This window comes from Amphibalanus amphitrite, unplaced genomic scaffold (assembly GCF_019059575.1).
Source record: "Amphibalanus amphitrite isolate SeventyFive unplaced genomic scaffold, NRLGWU_Aamphi_draft 001492F_arrow, whole genome shotgun sequence".
Lineage (NCBI taxonomy): Eukaryota > Metazoa > Arthropoda > Thecostraca > Balanomorpha > Balanidae > Amphibalanus > Amphibalanus amphitrite.
The window spans coordinates 1-16,968 of record NW_024882985.1 but is presented as its reverse complement, the minus strand read 5'-3'; the positions used below and the strand labels follow the sequence as shown (position 1 = coordinate 16,968).

The following is a 16,968-nucleotide window of genomic DNA, read 5'->3' as shown; positions in this document are numbered from 1 at the left end:
ACTCATTCAATGAAAGTTGTCCACCAAGTTCTGAGCGTACAGCTGGAACCCGCCCCGTTGCGCCAATATCCTCGATCAAGGTCCAACGTGAAATGTTAGCACCACCAATGCCTACGCGGAAACGCATATAGGGGCTCTTAATATGCCTTGAATTTATTTCCTTTTCCATCGTCAGAACATGTGAATTGTGAACACAGAACAAGTTCTGCTACCTTTGACGAAAAAATGTGTTTGTGATACTTATAATTAAAATGAAATAGCTGCCAACAAAGCATTCACCAAAGAATGAAAGGGCCTTCACTGAACAGTTCACGGTAGATACTCGAAGTTTAAACGCCTCTCCGATTCAAAAGTTCAAGAGGATGTGTCACTGGGCTGGGAATATGACATTTTGTGGCTGAATTTTAGTCACTACTCGACCAGCCCATAGTCGTTTCAGGCCTCCAACCATGAGTCGTTTGGATCACTGACCCTGTATTTTCCAGTCGTTTGACCTCGCCCACCATTAGCTTTGAGTCGGACGGGTGTTAAAGGTCGAGTGTTGACCTCTGGCGCTGGGGTGGGGGGAGGGGGCGCCAGCTGCGAAAAGCGCTGGATCATTCAGCCCCCGGGCACTGGTGGGGGGGGGGGGGGGGGTCAGTCCGCCTCCAACCGTCCGATGGTGGCTGAGTTTCAGGGAAACAGCGCACACGGGCCTCAGGAGAGCCGACGGGAGAGCGGAGCTGAGGCAGTTTCCATGTGAGCCGGTAGATGGTGTCATTACGGGAGAAGGTCACAAATTGAGAGATCATTTATGATCGTTATTTTAACGAATGGGATGCAAAGAGCTGTGAGTAAACAGAGTCTAGGAATTATAAAGCAACTCGGGGGTTATGAAATAGAAATGGAGCTGTTTGGTATAGCGTCACATATTTTTGCACTAAGCCCTTTCACATAATGCGGTTGAATAAAGTGATATTATCATCGATTTATCCTATCAAAATTTTATATGATATTACATGGACATCTGTATGCTGAGGTTGGCATACGGAGGTCTATTGATATTTCCTTTCTCAAAAATAGGTAAAGTCGTTGTTTTATTTTGGCAATTTACACATACCAAATTATGTAGAAGACAAATTCACTTGAGCAGCATTTTTACATACAGAAATACTTCATGGCTTTTCAAACCAATCCGAGAGCACCCGACTGGTTAGGCTAGTACCGTGTGTATAACAAACCGTCGCCACTCGCCCATAATTCTCCCAGCTCATCCCCAATCAGCACTGATGTGTCACATTCCAACACTGGTGGCTGAATTATGGAAATTCAGCAGCCGCCATGCGTTATGACAGCGCGGAGACCGCCCCCCCCCCCCCCCAGCACTGCCGACAAAGTCGCCTTCGACGCTCGCGCCGCTCCGTCGCCGGCGACGTTCGTCGGACAAAATTTGTCATCGAATGAGTCATCTCCAGGGGCGCATAGTCATCGATCAAAGGATGAGATCATTCATTGAAAGACCGGCAGACGGAGCGGAAAGGACCGTCTGGGCTTGTGGTTGTCAGTTTAGCCGGTGTGACAAAGAGAGATGAGCTTTGAGCTATGTGGCCCTCATTCAGAGACCAGATGAGGCAGTTTGGCTCGGTGACTGTCCAACGGAGGTGGTACTTAAGGTGGAATACGGCAATTAGGTGCATACAATTACAACAATAGCTTGTAACAAGTGCATGAAAGATCTCAAAAGCAAAACAAGTATTTACAAGAACAAGGAAACGAGTGCATGGCTTAAAGAACAGGAGCAATAAAAACGTACACCAACTTACTTAACTTTGAAGAGTCTGAGACAGGCGTCCATAAGGCAAATAATGAAATAAGAAAAAAAGCTTTCTTGGTTAAATATTCATCATGTTCTTGTTTGCAATTCCCTGCGTCTAATGTCTCTGTGTCCGTCCGGGAAGGTATTTGTCAGTTTCTTCGGAACGAGTCCTTATTAATTTTGATAAGTTTGTTAAATTGAATTTTGTCGTACCTATCTTGTATCTTCCCTGCTTTGATCACTTTAAGCTCATTCTAGTATTAGTTTATGCAGAAAAGGTAGAAAGAAAAATTTGAATGGTCATTTTTATTATACTTTGACATATTTTCATTTTATTCGGAATAATTTTTCTGGACATATGTATTGCGTCATGATGATTATCAGGTGTAAAAGATGCAATATAACGAACAAAATTGAACCCTCTTGAAGACGAGACAAGTTTCTAGTCCGAGCCATTTGAGCTCTGAAATGAGAAACCTGTTTCCTTGAAGATCGCCGCACAATCGCCGATTCGCCAGCGACTCTCGTCTGAAGATGGATGGATTTCATACAGTCTGCCGAGTAATGCGATTTATTAACCGTGGCTTTCAGGTTTCAGACATGGTGGGTTGAATGATGAGCCAGAAAAGGGTAGTGGAGACCGCTGCCGGTCCGCCGGCTCTCGGGTGGCCTCGCTCGGTTGCTCAATTGACCGACAGCGAGGCGAGGAGGGGCATCATATTGATTTCATCCCTCAACTTCTGCGTAGCTCCAGCTCAAAGCACAGCAACTTTGGCAAAGTGGTTAACGGATCCTTATAAACAATGAGAACAGAGATCGGAGGAGTAATAGGATTCGGGCTGCCGTTGGAAGGAACTATCAGCAACAAGTCACGTTTGACCAGGCAAAAAAAAAATGTTTGACTCAAACTGTCCGGACAACTCGGACAACCTTTAAGATACTGAGGAGACAACTGTCGGGATGAAAAAATGACATCGTTTTGTTTTCTTTCAATTTCGATGATTTTAGGGGTGGTTATAGCACCCATAGCACCCTAAGATCGAAGTAGTTGTGGAATACCGATAATCCATCAAGCACAAAGGGTGGGGTGGGTGGCACGTTGCTGTGCGTATTTGCTCCACCACTACTCTCTCCATCATCCCGTCACTCTTCCTTTCCTCACCACCGGCTCATCACCCCCCCCCCCCCCCATGCTCCACCCCCACCTCACCCCCTCCTCCCCCTCTCCCACCGACAGACCGTCTGTGGATCGCCTTCCGGTTCCCGTTTCCTGCCGTCAATCCCCATAGATCCGACCCGCAGAAATGATTACCCCACCAGATCAGCCCCACAGTGATCCTCCGAAATGATTTCAGCGCCTTGTCGCCCCAGCAGATGACCAATATTCCTGTCGGATAAGCCCGATATGATCTATGGATAGTTTCTGCATGATGTCGTAGGTCAGTTATTTGCTCTGAAATTGGACAAGACTTCAATCCGGCCTGTAGAATAGCACATTGCTACAATTTCAGCTGTCTGTTGGAATCAGTTGTCAGCTATCTCTCAAGAAGGGTTAAATTATTTCGTCAAACATTGACACTGGTCATAGTGGTATTAAAGGCTCAGCCCGCAAATATCCCTTTACTGTAGGGTGAGTCACGTAAAGGTATGTCCATTGTTCAGTGTCCATTTAGGTATCAGTTATATCATTAAGATCACTCCAAAGATGATCGAAAAGTTCGCGACACAAACAAGGGGCTAAGCCAAACCGTCAACGAAAACTGATGATCATGGCAACGCAGCCAAGTGGGCGAGGCATGTAACAAGTACAAAATTGTTCAAGTATACAAGTACAAAGAGTTCCAAAAATTAAAACTTTATGAATTGTTATTTGGATGCGTCTTTTAAATAGCGGGGGTAATCAAATAAGTTTTACTGTTTTTGCCTAGCGTACTTAATATCACGCAAAAATATCCTGCGATATTATGGTAAATTATTCAAATCAAAGGCAGGTTTCAAATACACCCAGATCTAATGAGCCCTCGAGTTCAATAATTTCTCAATACATTATTCATTGGACAATAATATTGCCATACAAGCAGCTGAGTTGCCAAACTATAGTCGTACCTTCGTCGTTTTGATGCGAAGTTGTTATTCAGTTAGTTCCTGTTCTCTGTGGTATGTCGATTGCTGAATAAACAGCGGCTTGCCGGGGCCTCATTTATCAGAATAACCGCAAATTTTCACCAACTGCTGGCTGGAAAACCGATCACTCCATCACATTTATGTGAGGTCACAGATCCCAGATTCACCGCGACTGTCGCGGGAGACAGCTCACTCATTATGACAGAACACTGACGTTACATGGCTAGTAAAATATCCGAACCTTCCCGACATCCAACACATAAAATGAACAAATGAAACAAATGAAATGCCTTTCATGAGCAACAAATGAAACGACTCCAAATATGTTTTTTTCAAAGAGGAATATACCTATAACGTAAAAGTAAGTCCTAAAATGGAAAACATTTTTTGATGAAAATGCAAAAAAAAATATCAAAGCCTAAAACATACGAGTAAAAACTACAAACAGGCATTGCTGTTTTAGATGACTGCAAACTATAGGGGAGATCCGTGTAAGACGCCCAGGGTCGGTAAGAGGCCCCATCGCTTTTTTTACCAAACCAATAATGTTATTTATTTTTTAATGTTCTTGTAAAGCAGAAGCCCTCTTGAAACAACAACTCACGAAACCTGAGGTATCAGGTGCGTCGCAGCGACTTTTGGTAAGCCTGTTTCTGTTTTTGCCCCTTTACTTGCCAGATATATGCATCTTTATCACCCTTATATATCTGAAAAAAACAATGGCTATCAAATGCAATCTTATCTCATCGAAATTTGTCACATGTTAGCTTTAGAATAGACCATGTTCTGGTGCGCTGCAAATGTCTCATAAACCATAAAGATTGTGACGTTAAAACACTGCATTTTTAAGAGGCCCTCCCTTCGAGGATGATAAAACGCCCCCCGATAAAAACGCCCTCGATGCTAAAACGCCTGCACCTGCGGCAGGCGGGCATTCTTTTTTCAAGGAGTTTTTTTTGTTTCTTTTTTCTGTTTCTTTTCTTAGAGGTAATAGGTACAATTTTCGTTGGTCATCAGCGTTTGGTTGTGCTAGTTTTCGCATTGTTCGAGCGCTTTGGAAGTGTTATTGGTTTCGATAACACCGTATTTGCTTAGCTTTTCGAAATAAAAGGCCTTGCAGCTGTGTTCCCAAAGCGTCTTTACAAGTCGACTTGACTTGTAAAACGCCCGAGGGGGACCCATAGCCTCTTACACTATGGGTCTTACCATACCCATAGTGTAAGAGGCCCTTTTGCAACTTTTTCCAAAATGTTAAAGTTTACGGTTTGTGTACCCCTAGATTTATTTTGAATGCAAATATGTATGGGAAAATGATGCATGCTCACAGCGCATGCAATTGCACACGTTAGCTCTTAAATATTATCAGTTGTCTAAAAATAGCAACTGAGCTTAAGGGGGGCCTCCTGCACCACTCTCCCCTAATCACTAAAGGAGTTTTTGTTAACTAGACAGCCTATCAACATAACTTCTCTTATTTTTTATCTTTAGGATGTTGGGGAAATAATAAAAACAATGAATTTGCAACGAATTTAGCTACTGCCCTTGCTACCGTACAAATTCATCCTTTCACAGGCGGTTGCACGTAAATCAATAAATCAGAAGAACGCCAGCAGAGCATCAAAAGCACAATCGCAATGACACAATGCTCACTCTTTTCTGATCTTACTCGGATTTCAGTTCCACTTGAACAAATGGCTTTCTCAGTTGTTTGTGTGCTGGTTTGGACGACTTCATTCGTTTCAAACTCCGGCCAATTGCTTCTTTGATCAATGACTGTCTGGTTGTCCCTGACATCTCGTCCAAACGGCACAAACACACGACAAATCCGCCATATTGATAGATGGTCTTCTTTATGGAGTGCTGGTTCATAGATTTGATTTGCACTTGCTGTTGAGTGCTGTTTTGCTATACTTCTTGTGCATTGGTATAAAAGTCATGTTCTGGTTTCTCTTATGTCTCACGATTTCGTCTATTTTTGCCATTTTTTATCCTTGTTTAGTATTACAGTCATTTTTCCAGTGAGTAAATATTATTTACTCACTGTATGTATTTCTAGACACCCACGGAACGATTTGCACCACGCAGCACCGTCCCGAGTCCTGCGATACTCCGGAATCCTGAGACGCCAATCCCCCCCCCTCCCCCCGGCCCCGGCGTGGTACTGCACTGTTCACGGCAGGCTCCGTCATAACTCACAGTTTACGGGACACTGTGTCGCTCGTTGCCGTCGAGTGTGGACCTTTACTGCACCGCGCCAGTCTGCCGCCCGCTCTGCTGTGGCCATGTAGACTGTTCAGACTGAGACTGGCAGACATGAACAGTCTGCGCAGACTGGTCGGTAATGCACAGTCGAGACCGACGGTCCTGACGGCAGATGGAGAAGTGGAACGGAGCAGGCGAATAGAAACGCCTGGAGGTCTAGACTCGTTGGACAGAGAAATGCCTGGAACGGTAGACTGCGCCGCACGGCAGGAAAATGCCTGGGATGGTAGGCTGCGCCGCACGACAAGAAAATGCCTGGACGGTAGACTGTGCCGCACAACATAAGGGCGACTGACGCTATAGACTGCGCCGCACGGCAGGAAAACGCCTGGAACGCTAGACTGCGCCGCACGGCTGGAAAAGGCCTGGGATGGTAGGCTGCGCCGCACGACGGGGAACGCCTGGGATAGTAGGCTGCGCCGCACGGCAGGAAAACGCCTGGGATGGTAGGCTGCGCCGCATCGCAGGGAAACGCCTGGAATGATAGACTGTGCCACTGCCGCATAGCAGGAAATGCCCGAGCGGCGCATTGTGGCGTTGGACAGAGAAATTGCTTGAGGCTGTGCATCAAGCTGAAAGACAAAGTTGTTGACTCGGACACACATAATATGCACACAGCACAAAACGTAATAACTATACATACATAAATGTGTAAGTTTTCTTTTCTCCACACAGCTTACATCAATTGATCCCATAAGTGTTGGAAGCGCTGTATAGCACAGATGGCATTTTCATATACCGATTGTCAAAAAACCTTCTGGTTAAAAAAGCTCATTTTGGAACTACTGGTGTTTCTTTTCACCTAAAAGAGCGATGTGCTGACTACTGTGCACAGTTTAACGTTTCCAAAGCATGTGTATCGCCTTGACAAGGCCGTCCGCATCATTCGCACAGGCCGTGACTCTCCAATTTCATGCCGGATTGTTGTCCGTGCATGTGTGACTCCTATTAACCAAATTCCTGGCCAGAAGTTATAATCGTGGACCAGGTATAACGTCCGTATTTTTAGGACTCAATGGCAAAATATGCACGGAAAATTCTGACTGTGTGTCATGAGAAACGAACCTCGGAGGGAGTTTTGAGTGCGTCATAAAGTATTCACACTTCATGGCTGGGCCTCATCAGAGTGTGGTATGCAGAGTCGGAGGAGACGGAAGAAATCAAGGCTGACATGACCCAAACCCGCCAGGTATGACGTCACGCAGTTAATTTATAAGTCTGTAAAACGTGGTGCTAGACTTGCTCCGTGACATTTAGCAAGTGAGATAACTTTTCCAAATTGGCCGTCACAAGTAAAGCAAACTCATCCTCCTAAAAACAACTTACCCAACGTCTTCTTCATCTGCGGACGTCCCTGGGGCGTTTCCGGCGCATCAGAGCTCCGGACGCTGTGCTCTCGGTCACAGTGAGTCCATGTTAGTCCGGGAACAGCTGGACGTTAACGGGAACTGCACGGCACTGGTCGTCCCATAAAACGCCGTCTAGTGCCGCTCCGATCGGACCCCGGCCGTTCAAGTTCGCTGGAATTCGGTGCCAAGTTCCGTGGCAGGCGCCGGCGCCTCGCGGGGTGGCGGCCGTACTTGTCCAACTTGCCACCGTCAATGTCGGGGTGGGGTGTTGGTATTCAAATTAGGGTGCCTCTAACTGCCCGAAAGGCTTCAACAAATGATGGTCAGTCTACGGACAAAGTCGCCACGCATGGGCTTTGATACTGGGACTTGGGCGCTAGCCAGTAGGTCAGTTACGTGTCTGCTATTGAAGTAGGTCCAAAATAACTGTCCCAATCAGGGCAGTTGCAATATGTAGCTCCGCTGCTAGGTTTCTGAATCCAATAGTCCGGTCAAGGCGAGGCAGGCAGCCTGAACGATTTACGCTGTCGACGAATAACCGTTGCGCTATCGATAACACAGCTCTGGTGTTTGGAGAGAAGCATTCGCTCGACCCTGTCCCAAGCCGAGAATGTTGCAGCTGCAGAGACGACATAAAATAAAATACGGTCAATTTTTAAATTGGCTCAGAATTTTATAAAATATATCGGGAAATGAAAGTTGGGATTGCATGCTGAATCTATAGAGGACAAATAGATTGTTGGGAACAATAAGGCCTTTTCTGTTGACAAGCCGATCTCACACCAAGCTCTTCTCCCCCCGCTTTTCTGAAGGGTCCCCGTCGGGTGGCCTGTCTCCACGAGCACGGCCCAGCACCGCCGACCACCGCCGTGAGGTGTTATTTAGAGCCACCGTTAGGCCAGTAGTGTCGTCTCTCCGGTCCCGAAACTGCCCCGGGGCGCCACGTCAGCTGACACCAGGGCAGATCTGGCAACAATGGAGACAAACTGGCAGCGCGCGCTGTCTGCAGTCGTGTGGATGGTCGTTGGTCGCGGCAGTTACCGCAGGGAGGCACCGGTTCTGACGTCACACGAAAATATCAGTCGGCTGGTTGTGGCACTGCCCCCTGCCGGCGCGACTGTGCTGCCACCTAGCTAAGCCTAGTCAGCCTAGGACGGGACGGTTTTACTTTTTCTCGTCGAGTGGGGCAGCTTGCGACGACACTCGGTCGACATAGCTGCGCTGCAACATACCCCAGGTTCGGAGTCTCTCGGACGGCCAATCCTGTTCCATAACCACAGCTAAGTCCCCGCTGACCTTAACCAGGATTGGCCGGACGACGTTGAATCTTCGTAGTTCGAGAGACACCGAACCCGCGGATAGTCTGTCGAAGCCTTGGCGGCTGAAGAAAGGCTAGACATATCTCACTTGATTTTGGCGTGGCCAGCCTCACTTCTGTAGTTTTGCTTCACAGCATTCCACGTCCTATTGAGTTTCCGGTTGCGTAGTACACGACCACGTTCAGAAACTTGATGTCTTTTAGATACATCACGCAATGACAAACTTTTGGCAGCATTTACATTTGTTGCCTGCATATTTTGGTGAGGAAAAATCACTATCGCAGTAGTACAATCAAGACATACCACAAAGGATCAGAGCTAAAGCAGTATTATTAATCGAAAGTGTATTGCATTGATCACCAGCATGTTCGTAAAATAAAATAAATCACGAATAAAGATGACAACCAAGCCGGACCAGGACACTTATGACAAACATGAACGCTAAAGTGGCAACACAAATGAAAGAGAGAAGATGAATCTGCCCTTCGCAATCGTCAACCTAAAATAAAACTTCAAATATACAACAGACTTCTGTGCATTAAAAGAACATGAATATACTCGCTTCGTCGTCGACACATAATGGGAACATCCTGCCGGCCCAGCCAAACAGCGCGCCCGCCTTCGAGTGGGAAATGGCAGCGGCCGCAGAAGTGGCCAACAGATACATTGTTCGTCACGCCACCTGCACTGAAACGTACCAGCTATTTAATCGTGAAATGTAGCTAGCCATCCAAAAATGTTGCACTACACCAGCACTACCGCACGGTTAGCAGATAGGTACGGACCGCAGGTCCTGGTCTCTGTCTCTTCCGAGTACGGTCTCCGGACCGGTCACCAGCGCCACCATCTCCGCGCGGTAGCTATATCACAGCTCTCCGGCCGGGGCCCGCAGTTCCTCGACCTCTTCGTCCAGCCAGACCAGCACGGCTCCCGCCCAGCGCCTGAAGACTCCGCCCTCCACAGATCCGTCCGTCCAAAGCCGGACAGCACACAGGGGCAGGAACGCGAGGTGCAGCGTAGCCACGCTTTCCCTTTCCGCCGCCGTGACCCCAGCCCGGATCGGGCACACGTCCAACCGGAAGGTGACGCCAGCCGTCTGTTGCGGTGTTGCCACGGTGAGATTCTCGCTCTCGCCCAGGCCTGGCGGCCTCGCAATCTCCAGCCTCGGACCGAAGGCAGGCGCGCCGGTGCCGAGGCCTCGGCGGTCGCGCGCAGGGGGTCCCCTGATGGCAGACCCAGCGCCCTCCCCAGCAGCCTGGCAGCCAGCGTCCAGCTTCTCTCCTCCATCGGAGAAAGTCGGGCTTCCGCCATTAGTGCGTGGCACGGTGTTGAGCGCGGACACAGGTGATGATGCGGCCGCCTCCCGCAGTCCTCGCTCCAGGAGATTCACGTGCGAGGGGGCGGCCGCCGGCAGCCACGCGACGGCAGCGTGTTCGAGCGCCCCTCGGACGTAACCGATCGACCACCGTACTAAGGGCACCCTCGTCCAGGCCCCAGCTATTCAACCAGGTCGACGGCGCCGTAGCCGTCAGAACCTGGTGATCACTCGAGCCACGCCACAGAGCTCACGCCTAAAAGCGGTTGGCTCTCCGGTCCTCGGCATCCGGCATCCGCAGTGATTTGGCGTAGCCAGGACACGTGAGATGCTGGCCTCAGTCATAACCGGAAAGCCTGTAAAAAAAAAAAACAATATGTGATTGACAAATGGAAATATATTGTATGCATAGAGTTGAGAAATCATGACGCACACTGCATTGTGACAGTAGATAGTTTAGTGTGATTGGCAGAGGAGGGACTTATTGTAATAAAACAATAAACAATTGAGGCATTGATTTGATTTTGTAGGTAGCTACCTACCCTTCTCATATGAATCTGGATGATTTGTACCATTAAGGAAAAAAACATAGGCCTAGGATCGGGGGGGGGGGATGTCCCCACTTTTCAGCTATGCTAATTTTTAAAGTAAAATATTTATTTTTCATTTAAATTCAAAACTAAGAGCAAGAAATTGTTCTGCAAGGTGAGATAAGCACGAAACTGCAAAGAATTTGTTCATAGGGGTATTGGGGTTCCCACAAAGTGACATTGAAGTTCTCTGCCCCCTCACCCCCCCACACTTTACGTGAGGTTCCTGCGCCCATGGAAAAAAACACATTGCATTATGTGCATCAACACTTAACCCTTGCACTTAGAGAGGGCCACAAAGCCCACTATAAAGCCCACAAGACACACCACCTGAAATCAAAGCATGACAAATGATAGCATGTAGGCACCTGACCTACTCAGTGGCGGATCCAGGGGGGGGGGGCAAAATGGGCATTTGCCCCCCCCCCAAACGGCATAATTTTAACATTACGCCTATGGACGATGCATGGAAAGAATCGATAAATTGTTATGGTATGCCCCCCCCCCCAAAAAAAAAACTATGAGCTGGATCCGCCTCTGGACCTACTATACCCTACTGAACCAAACATACCCCATATATCAATATGTATGTGTAGATAAAGTACGAATGGTATGTTGATACCAAGGCTGTTTAGTAGGTTGTAGGCATGCTGAAAGGATGAAAGATGGGTATTTGTTCAAAAAATATCTGATCTACGGTTCATATGAATATGCAACATGGGGTCCAGACTGGAAAAAAAATACACGTTAAGCCGAATATGTCCGGCGTAGTGGCGGGATTGCGCCGAAAATTTAAGCGCACGTCCGGCGTAACTTGGCATGCGCCGAATTCAGCGCATGGCGGCGGACGAATTTTTCGGTGTAGGGCGGTTGCATAATTTTTTGGCGAAAGACAGTCACCAAATTTATGCGGTACGCTGGTCAATCTAGCAGCAGATTCGCCCCGTGGGCAGCCCTGGAGAGGTTGCGGGACGAGACGTCCCCGCCCCGGTCGTCGCGTGCTCGAACTGGCGAGCCGCCCTGAGTCTACTCAGCGGAGGAACGGCCGCCCAGGTGAGGCCTCAACCTTCGGCGTAGAGATAGGCATGGAAAACCTTGTTGAACGTCGCCAAGCGTCGTTAAGCAATAGCAGTGGGTTCCTGCCCACTGCAGTATCGAGGGGAATGAGAGCGTGGACGATCTGGCAAAACTGGCGGCCGCCCTGCCCTCAAACGCCCGATCGCTGACCAGGGCGGTTCATTGTGCGGCCTCGCATCAGTGGCGCGACAACTGCTCAGAATCACTATTCAAGGCACTCCTTGGGAGCACGCCGCCGCTCCCTCTCCCCGGAGAGGACCGAGAGGATGCCATTTCGGTACACCAGATGAGGGCGGGCCACCGGGGCAGCTCGCTCCAATACGGCACCGAATCGGCTGTCTCCACTCCGCCGCGTGTCAGCAGTGCCCAGACAAGCGGTGCCCAGCGGCGCTCTGCAGCGTGAGCCGAGAAGAGGCTGATGTGCCGGAGCACGTGCTGCTCCGCTGCCGGGCCCTCGCTGGCTCCCACCGAGGTATTGGGTTTACGTGGAAATAAAAACCAATTCGGACGCTCAAACATGGGATAGCGTACAAAGCCCCGAAACACTCTGCCTGGTTGATATAGCCTTGATCAGTATATGTGCACATGTGCTTTATATGAAAAGGGCTTAATTTTCGCACAAATAGGCACCTAATTTTTGCCTCAAATCACTCAGAAATTTCGGCGCAAAATCGCTTGCGCCGAATTTCGGCGCAAGATGGTCTCACGGGCATCCGGCGTATTGTATGGATGTTTTCCAGTCTGGCATGGGGTTAGGTAAGGTTTGATTTTTGTTTTGTATTTGTATCACATGTAAATATCATATCTGGATTCAGGATGTCAAATAGTGCAAGAATGTACAAAATGTATGCCTGAAAAGTGAATCACTCTTTCTGAACATTTACCAAAAGTGGTAGTTTAGTACCTACGCAAAGGTTAGGCTAGGGTAGATGATATTTTTTATCTTCACCATAGTTTATCTACACAGTAACCGAGAAACCCTCATCCAGACATAGCAATAGGTAGGCATGGCAAATCGTCAAAAAGTTAATATTTTTCTGCTCATCAGCATTTGACCAAAATAAGGGTTCTAGCATGTCTGGTTATTTCAGGTTATGTTAGGTTATATGTAGGTGAGGTTAAAACTTCAACAAGCTCTAAGACATATATACGGGCTTCATCTGAGATTAATATTGAGCTAGGGGTCTGGGTACCCACCTTCCTGTCAGGCCATGATACCTACTTGACACACAATCCTGCTATCTGAGGCGGCCCAGGAACCATCTCAAGCAATTACAATGAAAGTCAACAGTCGTGCGGGCACTACACCACTCCCCATTAAAATATATCAAGTAATTAGTTAATGACGATAATCCCGCCACCACAAATCTTATGAAACAATCAACATTGACCTTTGATATTCCGAAAAGAAATACCCATGATTTAAAGCGAAGGTGTTCTTACGCAACTGTGACATAAGCTGCGCATACGAAAAACACCCGCTAGACCAATTGATGGCGAATAAACCTGTTGATGAAGAAATACTTGTCTCCCATTGGTCTGTGAACACAATCTGCAGGAAACGCAGCTTAAACTACAGTAAAATTTTGCAGGAAAATCTGCAGAAAGTAAGAAAAATGCAATTTAAACATATTTAGCCAATGAGTCTGGCCAATCTGTTGATATATTCCGATAGATATTGAGCACGATCAGTCATTTTGAAAGAATTACGGTCCGACTCTCTTTATTTTTAAAGCAATGACGCATAATATGATTATTGAAAAATTGACAAATATATTTTCTTGGAGGGAAAAGTGGGACTAGCGTTAAGTTAAAAATCAAAATTAATACACTGATCGAGACCTCGCTTTCAAAAGTATATATCAGTGCATTTTCGCATCGAATCTCTCTCAATCATGAACAAACTTGGGCAAAAACAGCCAGATTGCCTGTTTTGTCAATTCACACATTTTCATATTTGGGGGCAATTTTAAAGTTGATGGCCAATGTTTTCAAAGTCAACATTTCCACAGGAAAAAATGCAGCTACTTTTCTTACAAATTCATTCATTTGTAGAGTCCGACTCTCTCTTGTTTTCTCGCAGTTTCCGTTGTGATCTGAGAGAAACGATCATGTGTATCATAAGCGTTTGGCTCACTTCAAGACGGCAGAATTTGCACTTGCATTTTCTGCCGTGTGGAAGACCAGAGGGAGTCAGCTAATTTATGACAGAATGTGCTTAAAAAATGACTAGTAAATAATATCTTTTGTCAGTGCCTGACAAATATTTATATTTTAAATCACGCTCTTCAGCTGTCAAGTGAGCTCCAAATGGCCTAAAATGTCAGCTGTTTATCATCCTAGGTCAGCTCAAGGTCACAGACGTCAGCTGAAGAAAGTGGTGACCATTGGCCCTGTGTTGAGCGGACAAACCGGTGTTACCTAGTATTCTATGTACCGTGAGTTACCGGCTCCATGGCTGCGACACCAGACATCAGGCATGACTGAGACGCTGAGACAGAACAGTTCATGGCGGCTGCAGAAGGGTCATACCTGTCTATCACCTGTGCTGGAAACCAATAAATATAATAATTTATTGAAAATTTCAATTTCATCTAAGAGCGAAAATAGTATGCAGGGTCAGAAAACATCACGTTTCTCGGGCATCCAGACTGCAAAGCAGCTAAATGTCGGTGTCGTATTACCCGACGGCATTACGGAAACATAACGCTGCACATTCAAATTACACATCATGTCCAATTCCTAGCCCGGCTCCGCAGACGGCAGGCCGAAACCTTTGGCCACACCTGCGGTCGTCCAATTGGATAAATTTATTTGGACGATTTTCGTCGAGGCCGCCGGCTTTACCGTCATCCAGGGGAAATTGGCGTCGCTGCCAGATGCCGCACAATCCTGGGAGCCTCCGCCGGTGTGGGTGTCTTGAGACCGTTCCCAGACCTGGCCTGGAATGGCCGCGCTCGGACGTAGCTAGGAGCGGCGTACCCGGGCGTGCCCTGGACTGGCCGCTATGGCTTCCCAGACGTAGCTGAAAGCGTGCCAAGACATTGCTCAGAACGGTCGATTTTACTTTCCAGATGTTGTTCGGAGCGGCCGATCATAAGGCTGTCGTGCTTTGCCGGCGTAACCTGAGAGGCGACCAATGTCACCATAGCATGCAGGGATGTTAGTGTGACACTAACCATGTTAGTCTGAGGAAATGCGGAGGATGAGTTTATGTATGGTGAATGAATTCACATTGCAGATACGAAGGTAGTCGTCACTTTGCTCTTCGTATACTCGTATACATGTGTTATTGATGTTTGGGTCTTTGATTTGGTTAAAATGGTAAACGGCGTCTCTTCGAATGCACCTTCCATGGTGCGATGCTGCCTTTACTTTGATGTACCGTAGCTGTTCCCGATATGGTCACCGATTTGTTTGAACTGGCACCTGACGCGTTAAATGACCCCTAAAACTGACAGGAAATTAAAGCACGGCTCATATCGGTGTCTGTACGTCGTGCTAGGCGTTCAATATTTCACCCATGAATCAGTTTCCGTCGCATTGTTTACTTGGCATTTCGGAGATAGCTGTGTTTAAGAGCCAATCAATTGGAGCAACCGAACCGTAACATTGTTTGGAGCGCGGCGTCTCAAAAACAACTACCGTGGAGCTCTGCCCTTCCTATGTGAGGTAACAACGCTGCGTGATTGTGCTGTCAAACGCTGCGGTATAGTCGCGGCCAAGTGGATTCCTTTTTATGTGGTCCAATATCGGAGGGGAGCCTTCATCAAATATCCATTCCGAGGCGGATTTACAGTCACCAGCGGAATATTCTTCAGTATGCATGCGTGTAAGGGCTTGGGGCTCCAGTTTCAGGGCCTTGAGGCTTTGGTCAAACGTGGTCAAACTAAAAAACTGTAGCGGCACTGTAACAACTAGCGATCACACATTGTAGCGAAGATGTCTTTATGTGTCGCTTTCAACTCCGTTTGTAAATAGCGCGCTGTATGTACAGCAGTGCGACCAGGCTTCATTTCAGAGATCCCTCTAGCAGCTGGCCCGTCGCCGCTGCTGAAGGGTGCTATTCCAGAACAGCACTCCCTTTGCGGAGATTTAACTGCAGCGCTCTTCCACTGGAGCGGTCCCCAGAAGTGAGGCCTTGTTTGCCTTCTTTGAACGTTTCATCATGAAACGTTCATGCCCGAGCGGGGTAAAGCTTGAAGGAGCCAACGAAACTTTAATAGAATAATGATTGAAGCGGGAAGATATCAAGGCACATCAAAGCCAAAAGGTCATATAATATTCATATTTATAAGGTCAACACAATAAGACAGCCTGGGGAATCAGCATCTACATTTTCTAGGCTGGTGACCGTTATACAACGACTTCTTATTTGACTGGTATTCAACATGCATGCATGCAATTTTCCATAGTGCGTATAGATTCTTCAGCGTACTTTCAAAGCGAAATGAATTACATAACGTCAGTAAATATATAGAAAAGCTATCTCATTTTTTTTTCTTTTTGCTGGAACGTTAAGGGCACTTACATTACAAGCATGAACAAACGAAGCGAATCAGTCTCAGAGCATTAGGATCTACATAATGCATACATGTAGATATTACAGATGTTAGAGCCGTAGGTACTAGGCGTTAAGGTCCAGCCGTCTGGTTGTCAATCATCTACTGAGAATCACACTTCTTTTTATGTATGTACGGCTGTGAAAAGCCAAAAGTCTAGTCTACTATCATTCAGCCTCCTTCTGCGACATGGTTGGTCTGACATTCCCATTGCTGCAATCGGTACCAATGATGAGTATAAGAGCAGCCTTCAGAGCGCAAAGGTCTCCTTCCCCTTCCAACACCCCTTATCTACCTCGCCACCGCCAGCTGCTGACTAAACTCAAAAATTTCCAGCGCTAAGCCCTCAGTTACCCAGCTTTACTGATCCCCAGTGCTGAAGCTGAGGAAGGTTCTCGACGGAGAACTCAGAACTTGTATGATTCTCAGTAGTATTGCGCAGCAGCGTCTGTGGGTTTTGGATAACAGGTCACTGGACACCACTTCGCATCACCATAGACCCCCCACATGGCTATCCTCTCTTCTCTCTCTCTCTCTCTCTCTCTCCTCCTCTCTCTCTCTCTCTCTCTCTCCTC

General features: G+C 47.3%; 1 long non-coding RNA gene across 1 annotated transcript; it reads right to left on the bottom strand.

Annotated features, from left to right (window-relative positions):
- Nucleotides 1-9,209: 9,209 nt before the first annotated feature.
- LOC122373415 lies at nt 9,210-13,213 on the bottom strand. The gene is made up of 2 exons (XR_006255041.1): nt 13,029-13,213; nt 9,210-10,520 (listed from the first exon to the last, which is right to left on the bottom strand). It is a non-coding gene; the product is annotated as an uncharacterized LOC122373415 (long non-coding RNA).
- Between the last annotated feature and the right edge of the window lie 3,755 nt (nt 13,214-16,968).